The sequence below is a fragment of the Panthera uncia genome (assembly GCF_023721935.1).
Source record: "Panthera uncia isolate 11264 chromosome A3 unlocalized genomic scaffold, Puncia_PCG_1.0 HiC_scaffold_11, whole genome shotgun sequence".
NCBI classification, from domain to species: domain Eukaryota; kingdom Metazoa; phylum Chordata; class Mammalia; order Carnivora; family Felidae; genus Panthera; species Panthera uncia.
The window spans coordinates 82,460,998-82,488,436 of record NW_026057578.1 but is presented as its reverse complement, the minus strand read 5'-3'; the positions used below and the strand labels follow the sequence as shown (position 1 = coordinate 82,488,436).

Genomic DNA, 27,439 nt, shown 5'->3' with positions numbered 1-27,439 from the left:
CTTCCGGCCGCTCCCCTCCCGGAGATATTTCAGGCGCCTCTTAGCCCTGGCGGGTTCAGTTTCAACCCCTGACCCGGATGAGACTCCCGAGGAAGTCTGACACTGCCTTAAGCTGTATGAGGTTGCCCCCGAACCCGAGGATCAGGACTCAACACTCTAGTCAGGTCAGAACCTTTCCGTTGTCTGTCTCATTCACACGCATATACACGACTCCCACCCACCGCCCTATATTCAGAACATTAGGGTTGCGGCTTTATTCCTCATCCTTTGTGGAACTACTAGGGCAGCTCTGGGAGGTGGTCAGACTCTCGTTCTGACTCTTAGGGGCAGGTGTCCCGAAAGAGTCCCGGGTTCTTACCAGTCTGACCGTGGCGCTCTCTAAGCTGGTTCCTGGGCCTCACAGGTTCCCTTGCGCTCACACGGGGTCCCGGCCCCGGTGCGCCGGGATAGGCTAATCTCCTACGGGACAAGCAGTCCGCTGGCGCCAGGTGAGGTTGCTTCTCCTGGCGCCCTGAGGTTCCTACCGCTGCCGCAAAGGAGGTGGAAACGCACCATCTTCGAATCCCGAGGCGAGCCCCCAGGTAATGTAGCAGGATTCTCGCCCAGAGAGTCGTGACGCCCGGGCTTTCCGGGAAGTAACTTTATTCGTGCCAGCACTGGCTCAGTTGGGTTCCTACCCAAAGAACTGAGCCCCGAGCACCACGTGGCTTAGTTTTTTATACATTTTCTACTTCTTAGTCTCCCATATATGGTAACACACAAACAGGCCGTCTGATTAGGTAGGTGGTCTCATGTTACAGGGTTGTGAGGAATGTCACGTAGGCATATAGCCAGGTTGCCTTCCTTTATCCTGAGGTTGTTTTTTTTTTCCTAACACATTCCTTAGGGAGGGGACCCTACCACAAAATATGTGATTTTTTTTTTAAGTTTTATTTATTTACTTGAGAATGACAGAGATAGCACAAGCAGGAAAGGGGCAGAGAGAGGGAGAGAGAATCCCAAGCAGCTCCACGTTGCGGGTACAGAGCTGGATGTGGGGCTTGAACTCATGAAACCGTGAGATCATGACCCGAGCCGAAACCAAGAGTCGGACGCTTCACTGACTGAACCACCCAGGTGCCCCTCAAATATGTGACTTATACATATTTTCTCCGAGTTGTTTTCCCATTCACTTAATGGTGTCTTTTGTAGAAGAAGTTGTAATTTTGATGAAGTCCAGCTTATAATTTTTTATCTTTTCAGATCATGGTTTTGGTGTCAAGGACTCATTGTCTCATTAAAAGTTACAAAGATTTTCTTCCATGTTTTTTTTAAAGCTTTTGTAGTTAATATTTCACATTTAAATTTATGATCTATTTTGAGTTGGTTTTTGTATTAAGTGTGAGGTATATATTAAGGCCTTTTTTTTTTTTATGTGGATGCCTGTTTGTTCCGATTGTTGAAAAGACTATCCTATCTCCATTGAATAGTCTTTGTCAAAAATAAATTGGCCCTATTTATGTGGGTCTATATCTGGATTCTCCTGTTCTGTAAATCAAGTGTCTATCCTTTTGCCAATACTAAACTGTTTTAATTTATGTAGGTTTATAGTAAGTAATGAAATAAAATTTTATTTGATTATTCTTCCACCTTTGTTCTTCTTTTTCCAAATTGTCTTGACTATTCTAGCTCCTGTGTCTTCCTACATATATTGTAATATTAGCTTGTTGGTTTCTACAAAGAAGCCTGGTAGCGTTTTGACTTGGATTTCATTGAATTTATAGATCAATTTGGGAAGAGTTGACATTTTAACAGTATGAAGTCTTCTCCAACTTGTTTTTTTTTTTTTAACCTTCATAATTAAGTCAGTATTTAAATTTGTTTTTGTAGTCACTAGTTTAGCTATTTCTGTGTTTTTCAAACTGTTTTGTCCATCATTACCTCCTACAAACTGTGCTGTGCTTCTCTGTTTAATTGCTTCTGAAGTATATTCTTCATTGTGACTGTCTGTAAGTAAAATGGGTGATTCTGGGAGTGGCTAATTTTTTCAATATTTGTGTGCCATATCTTTATTTCATTCTCATTCTTATGTAATAAATTATCTAGGTATAGAATTATATTCCTCTATGTATTGAAATATCACTTCAAAATCTTTTATCCTTTAATACTGTTTTTAAAAATATTAGTCTGATTAGTCTGCAAATTTTTTCTTTTCCTTTTCTTTTTTTTTCTGTTTGCTTTGTTTTAGTGTTCTGCATTGTCATCATGATGTGTTTACACATAATTTTAAGAGATTTTCTCCTGCTCAGGACTCATGGTTGTGGAATTTATGGATTCATGTCTTTAATCAATTCTGGGAAACTCTTAGCCATTATTTCTTCAGGAGTGCCTCACTTTCTTCCTCCAAATGACTCTAGAAGAGTGCTGTGTCCGCGTGTGCCTGTGTGTGTTCACGCATGAACTTGCAGTCTTCTCATATTTTCCATCTCTATACAGGATTGTCTGAGCAATTTCTTTAGATCTGTTCTTCAATTTACTAATTCTTTTGTCATTTTGTCAGTTTTTATCACATCTATTGCTTTTTATTTTATTATAGTTTTCATTCTAGAAATATTATTTGGTTGTTTTTAAAATCTGTTGTTCATTTTTCTTGATGTTTTGTTCCTAGGGATTTTTATTCTTTCTTTTTTGTCTTTATTCATTTTTTGTTGATTTTTGAGATATTTTTAGATAGCTGTATTGTATAAATTTTCTCTAGATTCTTTTCCTGGTGCATATTCCATCTGTTGACTTTTAGTCAGGTGGCTTTTCTGCAGGTGAATTCTGCAGTTGTTTGGGAGGTAATAATTGGGAGAGCTTTACAGTTGTTGGGGTAGCAAATCTCTGGGATCAATTGTTATGTAATTTTCTGATCTTTGGACAAAAAAATGTGTACAATGTAAAGGCCTGTGCTTTTGATTTCTCGTGAGAGGGTTTTTTTTTTCTTTCCTCACATACACTATGCCAGAGGATAGAGGGGTTTTTTTTTCTTTCTTTCTTTTCTATTATCTTTTACCTCCTTCCATCTGTCATTCCTTTCTATGGCCCCACAGCATTGTGTCAGCTCCCCATGGTGAATGCTATTTGTTTATGGAACTGGGCAACTTCCTTTATTTTCTTACAAGTTGAAGTATTTATTTCAAACATTCTGTTGTTGTTAAATGCTTGGCAAAAATTACTGTTAGCAGTGTCTGCCACCTTGCCCTAAGAAATCTATAGTTTATTCGTTGCGTGTGTATCCTACCCCACCAGTCCTTCAACATAAGTACCACTTATTATGGATTTTTTTCTTCCATAATACCTAGTATAGCATTTATGTGTAGTAGATGCCAAAAATTGCTTGTTGAAGGGATGAATATAAAAAGTGAAGTGTGTGTTCCAGGATTCTCTGGTAGAATGGAGACAAAGTTATTTCTAGAAATGTGGTAAGAATAGAAGAATAAATATATCACTGTGGCCAGATCAAGTGTGTCTGTCTCCCCAGATTCATCCTCTCTGCACTTTTCTGCCATGTTCTGTGGCCTGGGGAGACTAACCTCTATGAATGAATCGTCTAGGCTCTCTGGCTCTCTAGCTTCCACTGGGGATGGGTTAATGAGAAGCACCAGTAAGAAAAGAATACGTCAAAGTAGGGTTTCTCAAACTTTAATGTGCCTGCAAATTACCTGTGAATCTTCCTGAAATGAAAATTCTGAATCATTAGGTCTGAGATGTAGTCCGTGGTACTGCATTTCTTTTTAAACTCCTGGGTGATTTCTGTTGATGTTCTGGAGACCACTCTGTAAGTGGCAGGGGTTAGGGCATTTTTCCTTATTCTCTCCCTTCCTTGGGTGTCTACATTCCAGCACTGGCTGTAGCATCCCTCTTTGACAGTGGTTCTCTACCTTAGCTATACATTAGAAATATTATATGAGGTTTTTGAAAACCTGATTTCCTGGCTACATCCCAGATATTTTACATCAGAATCTCTGGGGGTGGGACCCAGGTGTCAGTAATTCTTCAGCTCCAGTGTACAGCCAAGGTTGAGAACAATGGATAGATCTTTGACTAGAGGTTCTGTTGGTTGGCCTTCTTTCCATGGCTACAACTCTCCAAAGGCAATGATAACCCTGTTTCCCTCACTCCTTGCCCCTTCAGATCTGTGAGTAGCAGTTGTAACTGGTTGTTTCTAGTTACAGAGTGTCTAAACCTCCTATTTTGGTTCCCTTAACCTTGTTCACATCTCTATAAATAGTCCCTTTAATGAATTATAGTCCCCTTATCCGTGTTTTGCTTTCTGTGGTTTCAATTACCCGTGGTCAACCACAGTCCGGAAGCAAATGATGATCCTCCTTCTGACATATTGTCAGAAGGTCAATAGTAGCCTAACACTAGGTTATAATGCCTATGTCATTCACTTTACTTCATCTCATCAGGTAGGCATTTTATTGTCTCACATCATTACAAGAAGAAAAAGGGTGAGTACAGTACAATAAGATTTTGAGAGAGAAAGGCAACATTCACATACTTTTATTATAGATGTTATAATTGTTCTATTTTATTATTATTGTTGCTAATCTCTTATTGTACCTAATATATAAATTAAACTTTATCATAGGTATGTACAGGAAAAAACATAGTATATAATGGGTTTGGTATTATCCGTGGTTTTAGGCATCCATCGGAGGTCTTGGAACATATCCCTTAAGCATAATGGGGCAGACAACTGTTGTATCATTAAACTCCCAGATCTTCCCTGCCACAACTCTAGCTGATATTTAAAGATAAGAAATTTGGTTTTTGATTTTGTAGGTAATTGGGAAACCAGTGTAATCTTAGGAATAGTGTCAAGTTCAGAATTGTGCACTAGGTATTGCTTTCAAATGAAACTTTTCATTTCACATACTTTAAATTTAGAAGTATGGACTTTTATTATAAGATACCAAGCTCAGATTATTTTTTAACTGTTCTGCTAAAAGTATGACTTAAGCTAACACTGATTTTTTTGAAATTAGAGAAAAAGAGTAATATAATAGTAATTTAGTTTCTAATTACTATTGTTCTTTAGCTGTGATGTAGCCATAACTTAGTCTGTAGATCGGATTGATTTCTTCCTCATAAGGATTTTCTTGAACTTGTGCCTTTAGTACTGACTCAAGTCGCCATGCTATTGCCCTCTTGGTTTTCCTCAGAAGGTACTGGCACTTCCATTGCTTTGTAACTCATGGTGTCGTCACTTGAAATAGTGAGTTTGAATTTATTTTTTCTTCTTGAGTACTACCCATTTCCTTAGAGTTCACATTTCAAGAACTCCCTGGATATTCTGACTAAATTGCCATTTTAAGAGGCTCTCCATTTCAATTTCTCAACTCTCTACCAATAATCCTGCCTTTAATCCTAGCAAAGGACTTTCCCTACAAAGACCCATAAGCCATCATCATTCCCCAGGAGAAAATTATTCTCTAATCTTCCCCTCAATATCTTCTTGTAAACATTGAGCCTCTGACACTCTACCCAGAGTGTTGTTAGCCTTTTGTCTCTTCTTCCATATAAATGGGTTTTTGCAATCAGAGTTGAGTATAATCTTGAACTGAACTCAAGTGAACAAATGATTTCCTCCCTGCTGTTGTATTACAACTGTGTAGTGGAAAAAAAAGAGGGGGGGGCACTTATAATTTCTTTTCACTACTGAAAACAGGGTGAGGGGTTGCTGCTACTAATCCTACTTCAGGGGTACTGCCCTGTTTTTAAGATAGGTGTAAAAAAATATCAACTTGAGAAAGTGGTTTTTGAATGAAGCAGTGTTATATAGCTCTAGCTATAGATTTAGATGCTTTAGTGCAGCCCATTTGGGAATATTCTCTTTCTCACTGCAATTTCTTCCTTCTGTTTCATAAGACTGGGGAGAAGATGGAAGGTCGTTTAGAAGTTTGGCTATAACATGATGACAAATAATCATGTTGGCAGGTGACTTCTCTGTTGTGTGATAGAATATATCGGTTTGAAAAAAATGTAGGAAATATTTCACTGGAGCCTTCAGAAAGAGAGATATGTATAAGACACATTTGTCCAGGCCTTTTTGGAACCAGTTATTCCTAAAGGACCTGCTTGCTGCTATGTAGATGCAATCTAAAAGATTGAAAAATTAAAACCATCAGTGTGCACTGTGAAAGAAAATGAGCTTCTTAGGCTTTAGTGGACTTTTAAATATGTGAATTTTTTTGTAGGCTAATTCAAATGTTAATAAAAAAGATAAGAGAATTGATCTGAATGTCTTTATTCTTATACTCATAAACCAAATTCTGCACATTAGTTCAGAAATATTGAGCCTTTAACCAATTATAAACACCTCTTTTCTAATTATTTAGGTTGAAATACTTCTAAGGATTGCATCTAGGCATGCAGTTATTTAAATGAATGTTTTTGTAAGGTTTTTTTTTTCTATAATGTCTTCAATTTTTTTCTTTTTTAAAACTTAGAAATGTTTCAGGTGTTTTGGGATGTTCTTGCAGCTATTCATGGGAAATAGATGAAATGATTAGTAACAAGCTAATGGATAACCTGGTTCTGTAGTATGTCCTTCATATTCTGTGTGTAGGTACAGATTTCTAAGAGAATAGTGAAAATAATACTCACATGAACCATCTGTGCTAAAGGAAAGTCTCAGAGGCAACACAGATCCCAAACAACCATTCATACAAATCCATTGGTTTTGGTATGTTTGTTTTCTTAATTATGTTTTGCTGAAGACCAATATTAAAAGCAGTTCGCCAAGGAAAAGACCAAGGAGCTGTTTTAGAATAAGAAGAATAGGAGAAATAACAACTGAATGCAATACATAATCCATGATATTTGGGGCCATGAAAACATTATCATGATACTTGGTAAACTCTGAATAAAATCTATAGATTGGATAATACTACTGTATTAATGTTAATTTTCTGATTCTGATATTTGTATGTAGCTTGGTAAGAGTATGTTCTTCTTCATTAGGAGTCCACATAGTGTTTAGGTCTAAAGTGTTTAGGTCTAAAGTGTTAGGTCTAAAGTGTTAGGTCACATCTGTAACTTATTCTCAAATGATTGAGAAACATGTCTGTTTGCATATACACATCGCATACATGTATATGTTAGGCATATACATATGTGTGTATGCCTGCACATGTGTTTACATGCATACAAAACAGATAAAGCAAATACGGTAAAATACTAACACTTGGGTAATGTGGATGAAGTCTATACGGGACTTATTTTTTAATTAATTAGTTAATTTTTTAGATGGAAATTATTTGAGTCATTCTTGCAACTCTTTTCTGTGAGTCTGAAGTTATGTCAAAATTAAAAATGAAAAGAGACAAATAAAAGCCACTCTGAATGTGCTTGACAAGGGAAGAGGTTACTCAGACACAATAGATAGCAAGAAAAACCCAATCATTCATAGGAGACTACAGGTCCTATTAAAACTTAGTGAACACTATAAGTCTATATATTTTCTCATATAGATGTTCTTCAAAACCGCAGCTAAATTTTCATTCAGGAAATTATGTTCAATGAATTAGAATAAATCCAACCAGAAAGTAGAAAGTAGTCATTTCTGTAACATTTTACCTTGTAGTTGTTGGCAAATGCCAAGCTGCCATGAGTGGATTAAATATAATGGTATATGTTTATTTTCATGAGCACTGATACTTTTCAGATGTTTATTAGTCTACCTACTGTTCTTTTTTCTGGTAAATGAAAATACTGGGTCCTGTTAATTTCAGAGTAAACAGGAAATGCAGAGTGGATTCTTTATAGGTATGTTTCTTTGTTGTTAGATTTGCTAATTCTCATGAAAATTAAATGCATTAAATGAGGAGGAATAGTTCTACTTTATAGTCTATTCACCAAATCTTCAAAACATTTTCCACCTTTGTGTCAGACATTCTTACTCAGTATGTATTTCCCCACAGGACCCCATCTTCCTTGTCCCTAGACCCATGTGCCTCAAGGCAGGTGATATACTTCCAAGGCGAGGAGCTCTCCTAATCCAATCACAGTGATCCCATTTCTCTTGCCAGTGACTGGTTTAGGCATCAACATATAGTTCAGTTTTAGCCAAAGAAAAATGCTGATTAGGATTTAAGGAGCCCTGAATTTACTCCTGAGGAAGAGACATTTTGCTTCCTCACTTTGGAACTATGTAACTTTCTGAGGGCAAAGCTGGGGGAAGGATGAGAAGGTGGAAAGATGGAAAGACTCTGGGTGCTGGGTGACACCTGTGAGCTGCTGAATCAGTCAGCCCTGGCACTAGAATTGCCTTATGGCTTACAATCTGTGTTACTTGCAGGCAAATGTATGCTAACATATTATTATATATTCTGGAAATTTCTTACAAAATGTTTTTTTTTATACCATAATTTATTATTAAAAAACCAGTTCATTCATCAAACCAACCGGATGATATAGAGACAGAGAGAGAGAGCAAGCAGGGGAGAGGGGCAGCAGGAGAGAGAGAATCTTAAGCAGGTTCCATGCCCAGCACAGAGCCCAACACGGGACTTGATCCATAAACTATGAGATCATGACCTGAGCCAAAATCAGGAGTTGGACGCTTAACCCACAGAGCCACCCAGGCACTCCTAGATTGTTTTTATTCCAAGTAACAGACCCTTTGAGAAGCAAATGAAGACTACCAACGAATTCAATTTTGTAGGAGATTTAGGGAATAAATAACTCTCAGTTCTTAGATGAAAAATTTGAAAATTTTAATCTTATAGACAGAACTTTCTCTGCATGACCTACAAGTACACTTTTGGTCACCATCCTGATACCAAGTCCAACATAATAAAATGTAAAATTTTGAAGTGCAGCATGGTGCGGTGCTCCATTTATCACATTGTGGTTGGACTACCATATTTGGTTGTAATTTAGTGGAACTGCAACCAGAAGCTTAAATAATTGAACTATAATAGAATAGAATGAGTAAAATCAGAGTAAACTGCATGTATAAAGGTAAGTTTCATGAAACTGTTTCAGTAGCGGATTTGTGTATTGGGTTATATCATAGAATGTATTTGTCACTGTGTTTTGGTCATTGGTATGGCAGAAAAACGTATGCTCTGTAGCAAGACAGATTTGGCTTCAAATGTGTAACTTAACTGGCTTCTTATCTGGAAAAAAGCATGGAACCGTGCCTACAACATAGTAAGCACTCACAAAGCAGTGGCCCTTATTTCCTGCCTCTTTCCACAGGCTCCCTCCTCCCCTTTGCCATGTGGACTTGAACTTATGAAACCATAGAGTAAAGCAGCACTGGCATTAGCAAACAAGGTCTTTTCCAACAAACAGATGCAACCGTTTTATGTGTTATATATTTATCCAAGCTTGAAACACCAGGAGCGCATTGAGTGGCGGGAGTCCTAAAGCAAGGGATATCAATTATATTTAAACTACGACAAATTGAATCTCCTGAGTTCACAGCTAAGAAATCATTCTGGCCTAGTCTTAAAATAACAGATATTTGGTTAAAACTATTGATTGTTTTCAGTTTGGGTTACCTCAGCAGAATGACACACTATCCATTAAAAATGGTGGTGTGACAGGGTGCTTGCGTGGCTCAGTCGGTTAAGCGGCCGACTTCGGCTCAGGTCATGATCTCGCGGTTCGTGGGTTCGAGCCCCGCGTCGGGCTCTGTGCTGACAGCTCGGAGCCTGGAGCCTGCTTTGGATTCTGTGTGTGTCTCTTTCTCTGTTTCTCCCCCACTCACATTCTGTCTCTCTCTCTCTAAAAAATAAATAAAAATTAAAAAATTAAAAAAAAAATGGTGGTGTGAGGACAGTGGGCTACTCTGGCATGCTGAGCATCTGAGCTGACTGACTGGTGCTCAGATGTCACCAGACCAGGTGTGCCAAGGCCACAGGCCCCTGTCAGAGGTGAAGGAGGGGGAATAAGAAGATAAATGCATTATCTCACGATAACCATCGTTGTTCCACAGAACCCACATTACCACAGGAACAGATCCTTTATGTTTTTTTTTTTTTTCTTCTTCCTCCAAGTCCCATGTTTTTATTTGGTATTATTCACCTTAACTCCTTATTTACTGTGTGGAATGTTCCTGTGAATCTCAGGGAGAAGAAAAAAGAAACATACTTGGTTTTGCTGACAGAATTGTAACAAAAAAAATAGACTGATTCTCCTCTTGCCCTCCCTCCTGGTTTCCTTCCTTTCTCTTCCTCTTCCTCCCTCTCCTCTTTCCTTTTCTTCTTCTTTAATACAACATCTATCTTTGTGCCTGAACTTTGTGAAACTGCTGAGTTAGTCAAGGCAGTAAATCAAACCGGTCCCTTTTACCTCTAGAATATACGAAAGCATCCTTCTGCCATTGAGCTGGCACCCATGGTGGGATCAAGTGCTACTGTTAACAGGAAGGCAGGAAAGTACATTATCACTTCAGGGCTGTCATTACCAGAGGGTTTCACTGTGAACTATGGCATTCAGAGAGAGAAAGCAGGCAAGAGAGAAAAGGAGAGGCTGGATGAGCAGAGAGGGAGGGAAATAAAAAAGCAAGATTTCGTCTGTTTATGAGGCTGACCGGAATGGTGGTGATATTGATAGTAGAAGAATTCAACTCGAATGCAAAATGTGATCCTACTTTCGTTTAAAAGGTGATTATGATAGCCACCTTCCTCTTTAATCCCATAGGTACACATATGGAAAAACACAGGCTCAGCCACACCCATGGCTTCTGCTGATCAGTTCATGTGCATCTTAAATCTGTCAAGACAAGATCTTCTCTTTAGTTATAAACCTCAACATATATATTTTTAGTACCAGAGAAATCCCAAAGAGATCAGCTCATTTTATTTTTTTTTCTTGCTGCTTGTAGAAGAAACACATTTTAAGATTTTTTTCCTGTGTTATAAATTTTAAAATTTAAAGAAATCACTTATCTAATGTCTCAAATTATAACAATAAAATGGCTAAAGGTATGAGAGTGCTTTAGATTTTTTAACTTCGTTCATAATACAGTTGCCAAGTGCTGTCTCTAAGTAATGTTATCACCATCTTATAACAGGGGGATTTTGCTGAAGGCAAAGGAGAAAAGTTCAGAATCTGGGGTTTTGCTTCCTTCATTCCTTTATACCCAGGTTGCTTAGCACAGACACTGAGCTCTTACCGGAGAGCAATTATAATCATTTTTGTCTGTTTCTTCGAAGTCTGTTTTCTGTCTGGTTTCTGTTGTGCAACATATCGGATAAGCAGATCCTTAATGAGTTCAAAGTCGGCTAGTTAGTTCCTGGATGTGTAGCAGACCCTTTTAATCTGGTTATATGTAGCAGGTTACTCATTTTTCCTATATCTACCCTCCACCCTGCCTGTACTAAGGTTTCTAATTTTATTGCAGAACTATTCACCTTTAGCAACAGAGAAATCATCATCATCGTTATTTTTTTTTTAGAACAATAGTGGTAAGCAAAGTGTTGTAGAAAAAGCAAACAGTATGGAATAGCTATTATTATAGGGAAGAGCTACTATTCCCTGCAGGACCATCTGTTTTCCCAACAAAAAAATACAGTGCTTCTCTGAGTTATTTTTTAAAGGGCTTAAGCAGTCATTCAGATAATCAGACTTCATTGCTATGAAATTTCATCAAAGTGTACTCAATCCTTGAACTCATATCTGGGTCCATTTTGCCAATCAGATAAAACTTCCAAGGCTTTTTCCTAGAGGCATGAGGGTTAACTTGATCTTATTGCGTTGCAAAAGATTTTGTGCTACAAACCATTTTTCATAAAAGCTATTTGTTGTTAGGAGAACTCCAGACAGGCTCCTTATTAGAATAGATTTGGGAAGGTGGGATGGCGTGCCCTGCTTTTTCACTTTGATGAAATGAAAATTCTTAGAAATTCTGTCAAGTTAACAGCAGAAGAAATGAAGAGGCAAAAATGATACGGGGGAAATTAGCATCTTAGTAAGTAAAAATGTTATTTCTCATGAACAGACCAACAATCATTTAAAAAAAAAAAAAATGAAAAAACAGTCCTAAGGAGATCCCTGATGTGGAAGCACTGAATTCATTTGTCTTAAGATTGTCACTTGCTTCTGTTCTTTTCTTTCTTTTTTTCTTTCTTTTTTTTTTTTTTTTTTTGGATATAGAGGTTGGAACCAAGCGACTCCTTTCTTTTTTCCTTTGTAGAGGTCAGCCACCCAACGCATGCCCACTCACATCCACACCAGCACAAACAGCCTTTGCATCAAAAAAGCACTAGGTGGTGCCCATTTTCTTTGCCGGTGAAAGTGCTGGATTTCCCCAAGGGAGTCACTCCAGAGAAGTTCATCAGCCCCCAGCCCCATAGAGTGCAGTCCTCTCCTTTGACAGATGACCAGAAGCATGGTGTCCCATTCAGTCATTTCCCTAAAGTATCCTGGGGCTTGCCAGTTTTAGGACAGAGTTTTGGTTTGGGAAGTCAGTGGTTTTAAATGTGAAGGTAGGGGTGGAGGGTTGGTGGAGGCAAAAAGCTTTGAATATTCCCTTTGAAAATAAAGGATAAGAGGAATAAAGGCTGCAACCCTGCCATCTGTGTCTCTAAAAAGTCATGGCATAATATCTTTGCCAAGGCTTTCCTCCTGCCAGATCATCTAGACAATGCAGTGCTGGTTTAATTTTTCCCATTTTTACCCATAATCAAGCTATAAAAATAATAAAAGAAAATAAAGGTTAATCTTAAATTTCAATTTGCCTCCTCATGAAAATAATTCTTTGTCAAATGAAGTATGGTTAAACTGAAGATTTTGCATGCCTCTGTTCACCCCCATACCTGCTGTTTGAAGAGGTGGCTTTAGATCACTGGGTTTATTCCGTAAGAAAAAAAAAAATCTTATTAGGCACGCTTAACAGATTGTTGCTTTGTGAGCAAGGAGAGCAAATAACTGGCTAAGAAGATGTTTTCTTCAGGACAATTTTATCCAGGCGATATGCCCATCAGATTTGTTTTCGAATTTAGGAGCATTTAGAAGGTTCTTGTTCTTGTAAAGATCTGGTATCCGGTATCAGCAGCTGGGCGTGATCATACTATTGCCACAAAATGAAAAGAAGAAGAATATATTGACTTTTTTTTTTTTTTAGTTGAAATGGGCAAAATGATTGTCAGTCTGTGACCTATTCTCTCAAATTTGGCTGAATAGTGTTAATTTGTGAAAGTATATTTATTATGTTCTGAAGAGGGCAAGAAAATAGTGTTTTGAATGTTAAAAAGTAGGTTCTTGTAGTAAAACCTGAATCCTGCTTCCTAGTTGGTGAACCATACTCCAAAATACAAGGAAAATAAAGGTTGTTAGTAGTTTTAAAAAGTCGAACTAAGAAAAAAGCCTTATTATGAAACTACAAGAATTATTTCTGTGCTCTAGCTGCCCTGTCATATGTCATGACATGTGGCAGGTTGACTGCTCATTAATTCTATTTATATCAGTATGATAATCCACCCCACTGAGTACACATGTATTAAAATATTCATAAATTATGTTTATTGCGAACAAATATACATTAAATGCCAAAAGAAGACCATTATTTAAAGACAAAACTAGTCAACAATCAAATAAGCATAGCCTTTTTACTGTCAGTCCACTACATTATGTTTTATCAAATTCACATTAATTGCTTCTCCTTCCAGTGCCTCATAGGGAATGTTTATCTTTTGTATTTAAACTGTGCAGAAGACGTAGATGTCATTGAAAGGAATAAACTTGGGAAACAAAAGATGTCACATTACCTGACCAATAATGATATCAACTGGAACAAGCCATCTAAAGAGGAATGCACTTCTGGCCTCCAAAATTATTTTAAAAAATATGTCATTTGAACCCTAATACAGACTTGAACTGAACTTGAACTGAAATTGTAGACCAAATTAAATAAATCAGATAATTTTTTGATAAAAGGTTGCAAATAACAGTTTTGGGTTTATACATATTTTGGAAACAAATACACACGGGATGGTTAATAAAATCTAGTACATTGAGAATGGAAACCAATAATTAAAATGTACTGCAGCACACTGTGTTTTAGAACTTATTACTTCCAAATGAAACAATCTTGAACTACTCTATTTTGAGTGATTTCAGGAAGTTGAAAAAGTTGAAGTGATTATTCTTTTTACAAGCTGCCTGTGCCGTTACAGACCACAGTTGAAAAGTTTGAATTTCTTGTCAAAATCCAAAGTAGTTTTAGTTAAAATATATTGCCTAACTTACCCAATTCATCATATTCTGAATTAATGCCATGAAAACATCTAGGATTATCAATTATTAGGACCACACTTCAGGTATAACTAAAATAATGGCCATTTGAAAAAGTTAACTGTGTTCTGGTCTAATAATCTATTTGCAATACTCCCTAGGAAACTTGTAAATTTTCAAAACTTTAACTATACTTAAAGGGACACTTTTATTTCTAGAGAGAAATAGTAAATGGTGAGGAAAATAAGTAGGAAATTCTGATTTTGTTTCATTGTTATCGTATCCTTCTTTTACGCAGCAGGGAAGGACACAACATGGACTTGAAATGCTTTTTGACTGTTGCCAATACTTTGCTACAAAAAGGAAGCCATCATCCTTGGATTGTGTGTTAACTTCAGGTAAGATTTTAACTTCTTTTTTTAGATTTCAGCTTTATAGAAGCACAATTAACAAATTTAATTGTAAGATACTTAAAGTGTACATCATGATGATTTGATATGCATATGCATTGTGAAAGGATTTCCCCCATCTAGTTAATTAACACATCTGTCACTTCACTTATTCATTCATTCTTCCACACACTTATTTGTGAGAACTTTTAAGTTCTATTTCCTTGGCAAAAATCAATTATACAATACAATGTCCTCAACTATAGTCACCACGTTTTACACTAGATCCTCAGACCTTATTCATCTTATAGCTGAAAGTTTGTACCTTTTTACCAACCTCTCCCTATTTTTGCCTTCCCCCAGCCTGTGGCAAACACTTTTTCATTCTGTTTCTATGAGTTTGAATTTCTTTTTTTGTTTGTTTGTTTTTATATTCCACAGAGAGGAAAGATTTTCTATGTAGTGATACCTCACAGAATGCTTTGTTGTCCACTTGCCCTTGGAAGAAAAATTTCTTTACTTAAACATTGTTTAAAGAAATTTGTGGGTAGGGAATCTACCTATATAGATAGATGAGGAAACTATCATAAGGAAATCATTCAAAATATTAAAAAAGAGCTGTATGTATAAAATTGTCTTTCTAATGTTATTTATAATAAATATCAGAAGGTGTTTTAGTATCTAACAATGGAAGCATGTTTAGAAAAATAATAACATTAATTTGGTGAAATATTATGTACTCAATAAAAATTATGGACAGCTAACTGTAGGGCAAATGTGAAATAAAATATTAAGTGAAATTCAGGATACAAGATTAAGGTATAAAATGATTATAATAATATCAAGGCATGCAAATAATGAATCAGTAAAAGAGTTTGAACAAACATGTGAATCGTCATGTTAAGGAGAGACTGATTTTTTGGCTTCTTTTCAAACTTTTATTATGCTGTCTTACTAAAATCATTCAAAATGCATTTAAAATTTCAAAGAAATTATTTGGAGGAAATCAGCAGTTAATTTACATTTTTTCTTTAGATGTCATAAATAATCACCACAGATTTTTGAAGAGAAATATTAGACAACTTCCACTTCCAAAAATGCTAACTTTGAAACTGGTATCCCAGTATGTGGTTTTTAGCAGTCAAACCTAATTTGCTTTTTACTGAGTCACACGGTGCACATATATTTTATTGGATAAGAATTCCCTTTTTTATTTTATTTTTTTATTTCGCTGCTTATTGTATTCAGCTCCAAAGCACAGCATTTTCATCTATCAGTTCTGAAAAACACCGGGTAGCCATTTCAGAAAAAAATAAGTAAGTAAAACAAAACAAAAAAACAAATCGAAACATCACAAAACCCTCTGTATGAAGCTCTCTGCAAAGTTTGGGATGCACTTTCATGTGAATCTTGGCCTCTGTACAGCACGGCTGCACAATAATTTTCATCTGAGATTTGAACATATTGGAAGAACTATAGCCTTCCTTTCTTTTATCCTGTCATTTCCCCCCCTGGAAGTGACGGGCATATGGCAGGCACCCTCCCTGGATTCTCAAACAACAGGAGGGACCTGATTTCAATTCCTACATCCTGTCATCAGTGACTCTCGGGATATTTTGTTCTTGCAAGGCTAAAGATGTGATTCGAATTTGCCATACGGACAGAGCTTAATGCGATGCCATTTTTACCACTAGAGCCCTCAATCAGTTAATTAAACATGATATAAATCACCGCATGTATTTGTAAAGTAAGATTAATATGGCAAAGTCAAAGTAAATGAGGAATCCTCCCCATCCTAGGAGTGTGAATCACAGATAGGAAGATTACACTTTTGGAAACTCAATACTTTTGAGCAGGCTTTGTTGGTTTAATCCCTTCGACTGCTTTGTGCAACATGAAACCTGGAGCTGTCATCTTTAGCCAAAATTTCAGCCATAACTTCCTCAGCTTTCACCCCATTATTGAAATCTGCATTCACAATACTTAACAAAGATCAAACCTTTCAGCGGACCACAGGGCAGTCTCTTACCACCTGGGACACCAGAAACATGTTTAATAAATATTTCATTTTGTTTTAACATGAAGACTTCCCTAGTTTCCCATTTTTTTCTTTCCTGGGGAGCTGAGGGCTACCCCCAAGCTGCACATTCCATCACTGTGGTCAGTTAGGTTTATAGCCTTAATAAAAGGATTTTCCCCTTTCACGTGCTAGGGAGCCTTGTTAAACCAGAGCAATTACAGAAACACAAGATAGGTGCTCTGCAAAGATCAAAGCTCACCTAAAGACAGCTCTGTAGGAATTTGGAGCTTTCTTTGAAAAGCACTCAGTTTACAAAGTATAGACGTATTAAACCCCAGGAATTAAAAAAAAAAAAAGCCTAGTTTCAAATAATGTTAAAAGTCTGACAGTAGTTAATATGGGACCTCCTTCAGCCACTCTGTGTATTATTCCTAATATCTATTCACAGCATATCTATAATAGCTCCAAAGGAACCATTATGTTCAGAAGACATAGGCATATGATGGATCCTTAATACCAAATACATTACCTACTCAGTAGGTACATTTTAACCTCAATATCCTAGCTCAGGGGGAAGGGTGAGAAAATGGCCTGTAAGTTTCTTTAGGAGGAATAAAAATGCAGTGTGCCTGGGCCTTATGCTTTGTGGCTCACTCAGTGGGATCACTAGAGGCTCTCCCAGGTGACAGTAGCACCTGCCTTTGGGGCCACGACACAACTCACACAACTGCTGTGGGGTGTTGATGCACCCAGTCTTAGGCAGTATGTTTTCCTCTACCTCTCTAGATTGTTGTCCTTCTTCCTTAAAACACACACACACACGCATGCACACGCACATCGTGCTTGAAGGTTCCATTTCAGAATAACATTGATAAACCCTGAGTAGTTTAAACTGAGGCATGTGGCTGTGGGAGCTTTCAGGTGACAAAGGGTGGCGGTTTGAGGATTCCTTTCTTCATTTGGCTACCTGCAAGCCAAATGATTTCTTTTGTGTGCAGTATCTAAATATTACAGAGCAGTATAAATGGCCTCAACCTGGGATTTTGAATTCCATGCTTCAATTTAGGAAAATAAGTTATTTAAGTGGCAGCTATTGCCAGGAACATTTTGGTATCAATTTAGTGAACACCATTTGGGGGTTTTGGTGCCCAATAGCCTTAGCTTTGAAAAATGCAGAGATCTGTGCAAAGCCTTCATTTTACATCAGCATATCCATTTTAAAGAAAACATTTTTTAAATGTTTATTTATTTCTGGGGCACCCGGGTGGCTCAGTCGGTTGAGCGTCCGACTTCGTTCGGCTTGGGTCATGATCTCACAGTCTGTGGGTTCGAGCCCCGCATCGGGCTCTGTGCTCAGCTCGGTGCTGGCAGCTTAGGGCCTGGAACCTGCTTTGGATTCTGTGTGTGTCTCTCTCTGAACCCCCCCCCCCCAATTGCACTCTGTCTCTCTTCTCTCTCAAAAATAAATTTTAAAAAATTAATGTTTATTTATTTTTGAGAGAGGGAGAGAGAGAGGGAAAGAGAGAGAGAGGGAGAGAACGCAAGCAGGGGAAGGGCAGAGATAGAGAGGGAGACAGAAAATCCCAAGCAAGCTCCACGCTGTCAGTGCAGAGCCTGAAGTGGGGCTTGAACCCACGAACTGTGAGATCATGACCTGAAAATCAAGAGTCCAATGCCTAACCACCCAGGTGCCCCAAGAAAACGTTTTAATAATGATAAAAATAGGAGCTGGTATTTATTGACTGCTTGTACATGCCAAGCTCTATGCTAAGTAGGTTACATGGAATATCTTATGTAATATTTACAATAATCCTGTGAGGTAGGTTCTATTACTATATTTATTTTATAGACGAGGAGACTGTGGCACAGAAGGGTTGAGTAATTTGCCAAAGATCACACAGTTGGTAAGAGTGGGGTTGTGATCTAATATAGGCTACACCTATCTGGAAGCCAAGCTTTTACAACCTGTGACTATCTGATCTGAAGTTTATTTTGGGCTCTGAACTGAAGTCTGTATTTTATAGTTTCTTTTTATTTAGTAGTAGCTTTAGGAATTGAAATTAAAGTTAACAGCACTGGGTTTTTTGTTTTTTGTTTCCCAGAGATTAACTTTCTTGCTTTTAATTTTGGTGTTAAACAGTAATGAAACTTTAAGTTTTGTGTTTCTCATAATTTATTTTGGGAAATGTCATTCACCAAAAATAAACAGAGTTTCATGATAGGAAACAACATTTTTTTTCTTTTGCCTTGGAATCACCAGTTCATAATTCACCTAAGAAAATATAATTATTGAAAATAAAAATATTCAATTATCTTGTTTGTACTTTCCTTTAAGTAAAGCCTTTTCTTTGACTAGCTCAAGATTCTGATATTTTATCTAATTGTGAAGAGGCTTATTCCAGATTTGGAAGTAGTGTGTCTAGTGTTAGTCAGATAGGGCTGAATTTAGAATCTTAGATTCACCAATATTTGGGTCTGTAATCTTGGGTACCTGGGTAAATTCTCTTAGGGTCAGCAGATTATCACTGGTAAATGAGAAAAATAAGGCCAGTCATACACTGTTATTATGAGGACCATGAAAATGAAATAACATATCTATAAAACACCTAGCAGAAGTCTGACCTATGTTGGTTCAAGAAATATTACTTTCCTCTCTCCCCTTGATTGTATTTATAACATATCTTGTTGAAAAGCTTCCCCCTTCTCCCTTAGATAGGCTTTGGAAGTCCTGCTTTCACCGTCTGGCACTTTATGGGAAAAGAATTCTGAGGCCTGATCAAGCTTGAGTGTTTGTATCATCAGGGAGCCCTTTTACCATTCCTGCCAGGCCTGAAACTGAATACAGGGGAACGTACTGTTCTTGTCAGGGCTTTGCTTGATGGTTGAATATCAAAGGGATCCTTGAAATAGGAGGAAAAGGCATAATTTTAGTTTTTAGATTATGAACATTGTAGATTTTAAGAATTTTCTATCTTTTATGGATTGTCAGATCTCATTTAAACAAATATCTCAACACACTGCTCAGCAACAACATATGTCATCTTGCCCTTTAAGACGTTGTCACCCACTGCTCCAAAACAGGACACTTCCTCCTAAGGCTATAGAGACCTGGCCTGCATGTTCGAATAGCCTCCAGTTTCTTGCTGGTATGTAATAAATATTAATAATTATTCAATCAATCAATCTGTCACGTTTCATAAGCACTAGATTTCTTTCACGGTGTAAAAACACAGTTGACATTTTATCGAAATTCAAGAATTTTTGAAGGAGTCATTTTTATCTTTGATCTTAGTATATGTCTATAGAAACATACATGCATACCAGTATCCTCTTAAGAGGGATTGTTAATGTCAAAAATGTTTATTTTGCCTCTTGACATCTCTCTGGTCTTTGCTTTCTTCACTTTCCATAATCTTTCTTTGTCTGTATGTGATATTCTCATTGTCTGTAGAAGCATTCAACATGCAGCATGACTATATGATCAAGCCTATTTAAAAATATCATTTTAGGGGCTCCTGGGTGGCTCAGTCAGTTAAGCATCCGACTTTGGCTCAGGTCATGATCTCACAGCTCTGAGTTCGAGCCTTGCGTTGGGTTGTATGCTGTCAGCTCAGAGCCTGGAGCCTACTTCAGATTCAGTGTCTCCCTCTTTAGAGGCCCCTGGGTGGTTCAGTCAGTTAAGCATCTGACTTCAGCTTAGGTCATGTTTGTGAATTTAAGTCCTGCATCAGGCTCTGCATTGACAGTGTGGAGCCTGCCTGGAATTCTCTCTCTCCCCCTCTCTCTACCCCTCCCCTACTTGTTCTCTCTTTCTTTCTCGAAATAAATAAATAAACTTAAAAAAATAAAAAATAATATCATTTTAGTGAACTATGAAAAGTTGGCTGTTACTGGATAATGCATTAAGATAATTCTGCTATTGTTTCCTACTCAAAGTTTCACTCACTCTACTAGAATATGCAAACATAGAAACGCTTGGTATCTAGTCAGAACATTTCCTTTTCCTTCTGGGGTTGCCTGATTTAGCAAATAAAAATACATGATGCTCAGTCAAATTAGGGTTTCAGATAAACCATGAATAATTTTTAGGGTAAGTATGTCTCATGCAATATTTGGGGTATACTTATACTAAAATATTATTCATGGTTTATCAAAATCCAGCCTACTCGGGCTTCCTGTATCTTACCTGGCAGCTCTATTTCTTCTACCATTATAGTGTGTAAAAATAATAAACTAACAAAATAACATACTATTTGGTGATGGTAGAAGGGGTCTCTGCCTTTGTATAAACACTGGGAAGACTCTGAACCAAAGGTTGAGGACTAAGTCAAAAGAGATGGTTTGGTATTCTGGAAGGGCTAACAATATCAAACAGCTATCAAGCCACAGTTTGTAACTCACCTTTCTGATTTGCTTTAGTCATTTTTCTTAAAGGCAAAAATGAAAATGACTTAATCAGAAATAGCGCAGAAAAGCAGATTGCCTCTGGATATATTATTTACTCATTATTCATTTTTTTCATTCACTCGACAAATATTTATGGAAGGCCTACTATGTGTCAGGAACTAACAATATTTGTATATTTCTGTTATACGTTTATTCTGGTTCAAGGGTTTTGTGTGAACCAGATTTTAATGGTGGTAATTTTGAATAGTAATGGCTGTACATGCCTAAGTCACGCTTCTTGCTGTCTAATCAAACATCAGTGATAGACATCAAGAGTACTCTTGGTAATTAATGATATATATTTTATTGGAAGTCTTTTGGTTTTGCCTTTAAAAAATAGTTGTGTACTTAGAAGATTATGTTAGAAGAATTCTTATTCTTAGAAGAATATAAGTACCTATATTTTATATCTATAGCTACATCTTTGACAAGAACCTATTTCCCCATAGCACTAAGTTACATTATAATTCATTCCATATTTTTAGAAACCAGGTCAAAATATTGTTCAAGCACATTGCTTCATCTGTCAGACATGAAAATGACTTCTATCAATTGTCCTTCTTAATTTTTAAGTCATTTTTACTCATTTTGAGGTTATGGGGAATCTCACGTGTGTTTGATTGGATTCAGTCAAATAGGCTGTGCAGCTTTTACTATGCCTTGTAATTTTTTTCATTACAATAAAAAGCCTTTTAAATCACTGCTACTTAGACTTATATTGAAAATACTTGTGATACTTTTATATACAGTGAGTTTAATGCCAGGATGTGAAAGCAAATTGATTGTAGGCAATTCTGTGCTTGAGCACCCCAGAGTAAAAAGAATTACACTAGTAACTCTGGGGACCTCCTGCTCTCAGAATGGCTGTCTGTGCACTCAGACATCCACTGGCAGGTGAAAAAAAGAAGGGATTGCTTAATTCTGATCTGAAATTGTATAAACACATTTTAATTCAGAGAAATAATTTTTGAAGGGGAAAAAGGCACCTCAAGAGACACTTATGTTTAATGTTTTTAATTTAGTAAAATGAGCTGCAAGGAAAGTATGTCATCTTTGCAATAAGCATTTGAACATCTTCTAACAGTGACTTAAATGCAGACAACTTGCCATCTGGAGGGTGCGTGGGGTGTGGAGAGGCTTGGCTGGATCAGCTATAAAACCCTCATGGACTTTTTACCTCTGACACCCTGGTCAGAGTGAGAAGTACTTGGGGCTTTTAACCGAGTCTCTAATGACACTCACCTCAATCAGCTTGAGGAACAGCTGACGTGTCTTAGGATGAACTCAGAGCGCCGTGAAAGCATTAGAGAGAATGAATTAATATTTTGGGAAGGAGTCCTTGGTTGAAATTGTGATCCCTGACCACTCACTCAATCCTGATTCTTTTTTCCTGGATCTTCAAGGTGAAAATGTGCAGGAAACCAAAGAGTTCTTGGGTTTTCAATGAAAGCAAAACCCAGATGTGTTAGGTTTGATTTTAGGAGACAGACTAGCTGCGTCTACTTGTTCACTTCCCTTCCCAAGCTTAGCTGGGGCAGATACTGAGGAAGGGGATGAAGGCAGGAAATAAAGAGATAGAATGTGTCTGTTGACATCAGCCATTAATACTTGGAAGGGCCAAGGGGGAAATTTTGTACAGATTTAGTGGGCCTGGAGACAATCTGGTTCTAAATGAAGTCAGGCCTCTCATATGCAAGCACATTTCTATCAAGGTTATGGCGTTGAACAACTTCTAGAGAGAACCTCACAACAGTGACTACCACTACTCACTGGGACCAAGGCCTCTTATCACCAGTTCCCTTAAGAGAGAGCCTCATCCAAGACCTTATCTCCGGGTTCTCATACTAGCCTGAGCACAGCTCCACCAACATATGTCATTTGCATTGGGTTATAATGACCGAGTTCTGTTAGAGAGGTAGTACTTACACAAGGGTATAAGAGTGCAGGCCCTAGAACCCACTGCCTACCTTCCAAACCTAGCTCTGTCATTGACTACCTTTGCAATTTTAAGCAAATTATATAACCTTTCTGTGACTTGGCTTCATCTGTAGGATAGGAAGGATTGAGTCTATACCTATAAATTCCTTGGTTATTACCATCATTTACATCTTTTCTAGCAGGCTGTGAGGCTTGCATGCTGAGGCTGTGTGTTATTTTTGCAGTTATATGTTCTTAGAAAATAAAAGTGTATAAATGTGCATAGGAAATGAGAGCATTTTTCACATGTGTTTGTCAGAATGATTGCCCCTGACCAACAAAGGCACAAGATCATTTAATAAAATCCTTGAGCTAAAGCATCATGTGTAAATGTTCAAACGTGAGTTCATAGGGATCTTCTGGTCCAATGTTCTCCTTTTACAGATAACTGCAGCCCAGAAAAGGGGTCCTGTAGCAGGCATTGGCAGCACCAGGATTAACTTCTGTGGTTCGTATCATCAAGTGTGTGCCCATTCCATGGCACAATGCTTTTAGTCTTTGTTACAAAACATATTCAATCCAGTCATTATGAGATGGCCGTTCTATTTTGCACCTGAAAAATATCCCCTCTGATAAGTTTCCTGAACCACTCTCCAGATTATCCATCTGTGTATTCTAAAAATTATCTGTCAAAATGGTGAGGCTCAATGCCAACACCGAGTCCCCTCCAAAAGATAATGCACTGGTTAGTTACACCACTGGTTAGTTACGACAGGCTTTTGGCAAAGCCAAAATCTTGGCTTTGGCAAAGCCAAATCTTCTTTCTAAAAGAAGATTGTCAAAATGTTTCACTCATGGGCTAAACCTCACATTTTTATCACCTAGCATTCATAACATCAATTCTCACCTTCCAGCTGTCAGGGATGGTCACTTTGCCTCAAAAACACCTTGTGAATTCCTATCACTATAGCTTTGTTCATGTTGTATCTTTCACCTGGAATGGCCTTTCCGTTACAACCCATCTTACAAGGTCCTGCTCAGTTTTATCTCTCCTATGGAGCCTTTATTACATAGCCCAGCTTACAACTAGTTACCCGAAGCAGGTAAGGGTTAATGCCACATTCTGTTTTTATAAACTGGAGCCAGTAAATATCTATGATATCTCACTGTCCTCTTATGAATATTGCTCAATTTAGACCTCTGCTCTTCTAGGCCAGAAGCTGTGTATTCTTCTACATGCAGTCTGGCCATCTGAACTATGGACGGATGCAACTTCTTGTTGTCTGGTCTTCCTGAGAATGCATTATATAGATTACAGTTCATTTAGAATGCAGCTGCCGGGGTCGTGACTCACACAGAGATTAATCATTACGCCTGGGTTAGCTTCATTACTTTGACTACCCATTACATCTTGCCAAGATTATAAAATGTTGCTTTTAACTTACAAGGCCTACACTAGCATTCACTTACCTCCAAGACATGCATTTATGCTGGGTTTTTTTTTTTTTTTTTGGTATTATTAGGTCACTGGAAATTGCTAACATTTCCCATAAGCTTTGATTTCAAAAATTACGTCCTGCCGAAGCTTTCTGACATCAGGTTGAGTAACATGTCTAAAAAAGAAAGTATATCATGTGTTATATTATAAATATTATAATATTTTACAAGGTATAAAGGACTGGCATGAAAATTTTAATAAAATCACCAAGGTTTTCTTTGATTTCCTTTTAAAATAATAATGTCATCTGTAAAAAGATTTAAAAATTGTCCTGCAATTACCGTTGCTAATGAAAATACTGTCACACTGGTGCGAGCCATCTGTATTTTCTATGGCACTATTCCCTTCTCTTCATCATGTGATTCAGCTCAACCCTGAAAAAAATAAAAGGATTCTAAAGAGAAATACTGCTACTGCTCCCAGGACACAGTGAGTGTAAGTGGAAAAATCAAGGAAGAAGATATTTACTAACAAAAATTGCTGCATAAATTCAAGTGACAGAAATGAAGAACCACAAATAGAGATGGACCCAATTTTCTAATTTTTTTTTTTTAACGTTTTTATTTTTATTTTTGAGACAGAGAGAGACACAGCATGAACGGGGGAGGGGCCGAGAGAGAGGGAGACACAGAATCGGAAGCAGGCTCCAGGCCGTCAGCCCAGAGCCCGACGCGGGGCTCGAACTCGCGGACCGTGAGATCGTGACCTGAGCTGAAGTCGGACGCTTAACCGACTGAGCCACCCAGGCGCCCTGGACCCAATTTTCTAAAATCTGTATCCATGTGAGGTCTTCCCAGAAGCAAAAAGCAAAAAGCAAAAAAAAAAAAAAAAAAGGTTAATGCGATAAAATACTTGAAGGAAAATTGCAAAAGTATGCCTGGAATCCTTATTCAGTTGTATCCTTGACAATTATATTTTAAGGAAGTTAAAATTAAATCTTAAAGTACATGTGAAATATATGTGGAACTGAAGGGGAAATGGAAAATAGAAGATATTGAGAATAGGTTATATTTAAGAGCAAAAGTTGTATATTACAGTTTTCAATCCTTGTATGAAAATTTGAATGTCTTTTTTTTCTTAGTGGGAACTTAAACTGTCTGTCATTCTTGATGCAGGTAATAGGGATGAACTTGTTCCTGATCAATCTCAAAAATTTGATGAGGTCTTCATAAAACATGACTGGCAAGTAAATTTAGAATTGCTGGTAATAGCATATATATAAAAAGGATTTATTGTATGCCAGGTTCTTTTTTAAGCATTTTATATATAGTAACTTATTTAATCCTTACCATACCTCTGTGAGGCTGGTATTATTATTATCTTCCTTTTACAGATGAAGAATCTGAGGCTCAGAGAGGTCAAGAAACTTGGCCACTTAGATAGTTAGTATGCATTGACACCAGAATTCAAACCCAGATGATCTGGCTCCTGAATTCATGTTTATAACCACTACGATTTACTACTTCTTGGAGTCATTGTAGGGGGGCACCCTTCAAACTATCCAAGACCTGTATTATAGAAATAGCAATTTGAAGGCAAGGAGAACCAGAGACAATGGATTTGATGACTTATTGATTAGGATCCAGGGTTCAAATTTATTCTATGGAGAAACAAGGTCTATCTCGTAGTCTACAATGAATTTATGATAGTAGGTGCATGCCAGGTGACTTAATTTGATGAAGAATGGAGGGCTTTCAGAGCAAGGAGCCAGGTACATCATTTAGAAGATATTCTGAAAATATTTCTGCAGTGTCTTCCATATATCCCTCACTTCTGGATCTAAACATTTGTGTAAAGGAATAGAATAATTATTTAAACTAGAACATGGAAAAAATCAGCATTTGTTTAGGTGGATAAAGTTAGTCTTGACTAAACTAGAAGAATTTGTAATAGGCCAGCCACAAAAAAAGAAGCAGAGACATAGAAAGAAAAAAGCATGCAGATTCTCATCCCAGGTTTGGAATTAATGTGTCCCGTGGGTTCAATAATATTAGAGTTTTTTCATAGTTTCTTGAGAACATAAAGAACTGTATGTACCAGTGCCTTAAAGTCTGTGGAAGAATCATTCAGAACGTGTAATTGTTATTAGGAAAGCTAGTATATTTATCTAGTAGTGTGAGGTGTTCTCCTGGTGTTGTTCTATTTTGTACTCTTGGATTTTGATTTCCTTTGACTAAAGACATTTCCTTTTTATTTTTTCATCAGGCCTTGAAGAGAGCTTTCACTCAGGAGAACTTCAGTATGTGTTGACATACTAAATGTGAAAACTGGGGTTTGGTCTAGTTTACCAAACATGCATAGGGTGTTTACTGCACAACAGGAGCTATGCTAGGTGCAAGGACATGGAATGATGTAGATGGGGGCCCTGCCCTTGAGGGCCTTAGTCTTGTTGAGTTCCCTATAAAGCATTTATTTGTCAGGTCATTGGTTTAGGTCCTGCCAGTCATCCCATAGATTTCCTCTCCAGTGTCATATTCTCAGTTTGTGTGTCTCCCCCTTAGCCACTAAATCCTGTGAACTGGTGAAATCTTATCTGCCATCCATCGTTTGGGGACATGGAAAGTGCCATTTTGAAAAATAAAATTTACACACAAAAAACAGCCTTTTAAAAAACACAAAATAATAAAACATCATAACATCTTAGAATAACTTTTGATATCAGTTTATAAAAGTTGATACTAAAAATGAATTCTTGCTTTGATCTTTCTTCTAAAGAAGGGAATGACCTTAGTAAAGCATGTCATTTGTATTGTTCTGCCAAGTGGAAAGCAGATTGGAGAGCTCTCATTTTTACTTTTTTTTTCCTGGTTTGTATCCCAAATGGAAGACTTTTGGTATAATAAGCAACTTAAGCATTTTTATTTTCGGTTGTATACTATAACATTCCTATTCTGTTTCTAAAAAAAAATTACTTGAAATTTTACTTGAACATATTTTCCATGACAGGGTTTATAA

The 27,439-nt window shown here is 37.3% G+C and overlaps 1 long non-coding RNA gene across 1 annotated transcript; it reads left to right on the top strand.

Moving 5' to 3' along the window:
• The first annotated feature begins 19 nt into the window (after positions 1 to 19).
• On the top strand, positions 20 to 26,396 carry LOC125937040 (uncharacterized). Its single transcript, XR_007462223.1, has 4 exons — positions 20 to 164; positions 14,516 to 14,612; positions 23,431 to 23,494; positions 25,600 to 26,396. It is a non-coding gene; the product is annotated as an uncharacterized LOC125937040 (long non-coding RNA).
• Positions 26,397 to 27,439: the final 1,043 nt, after the last annotated feature.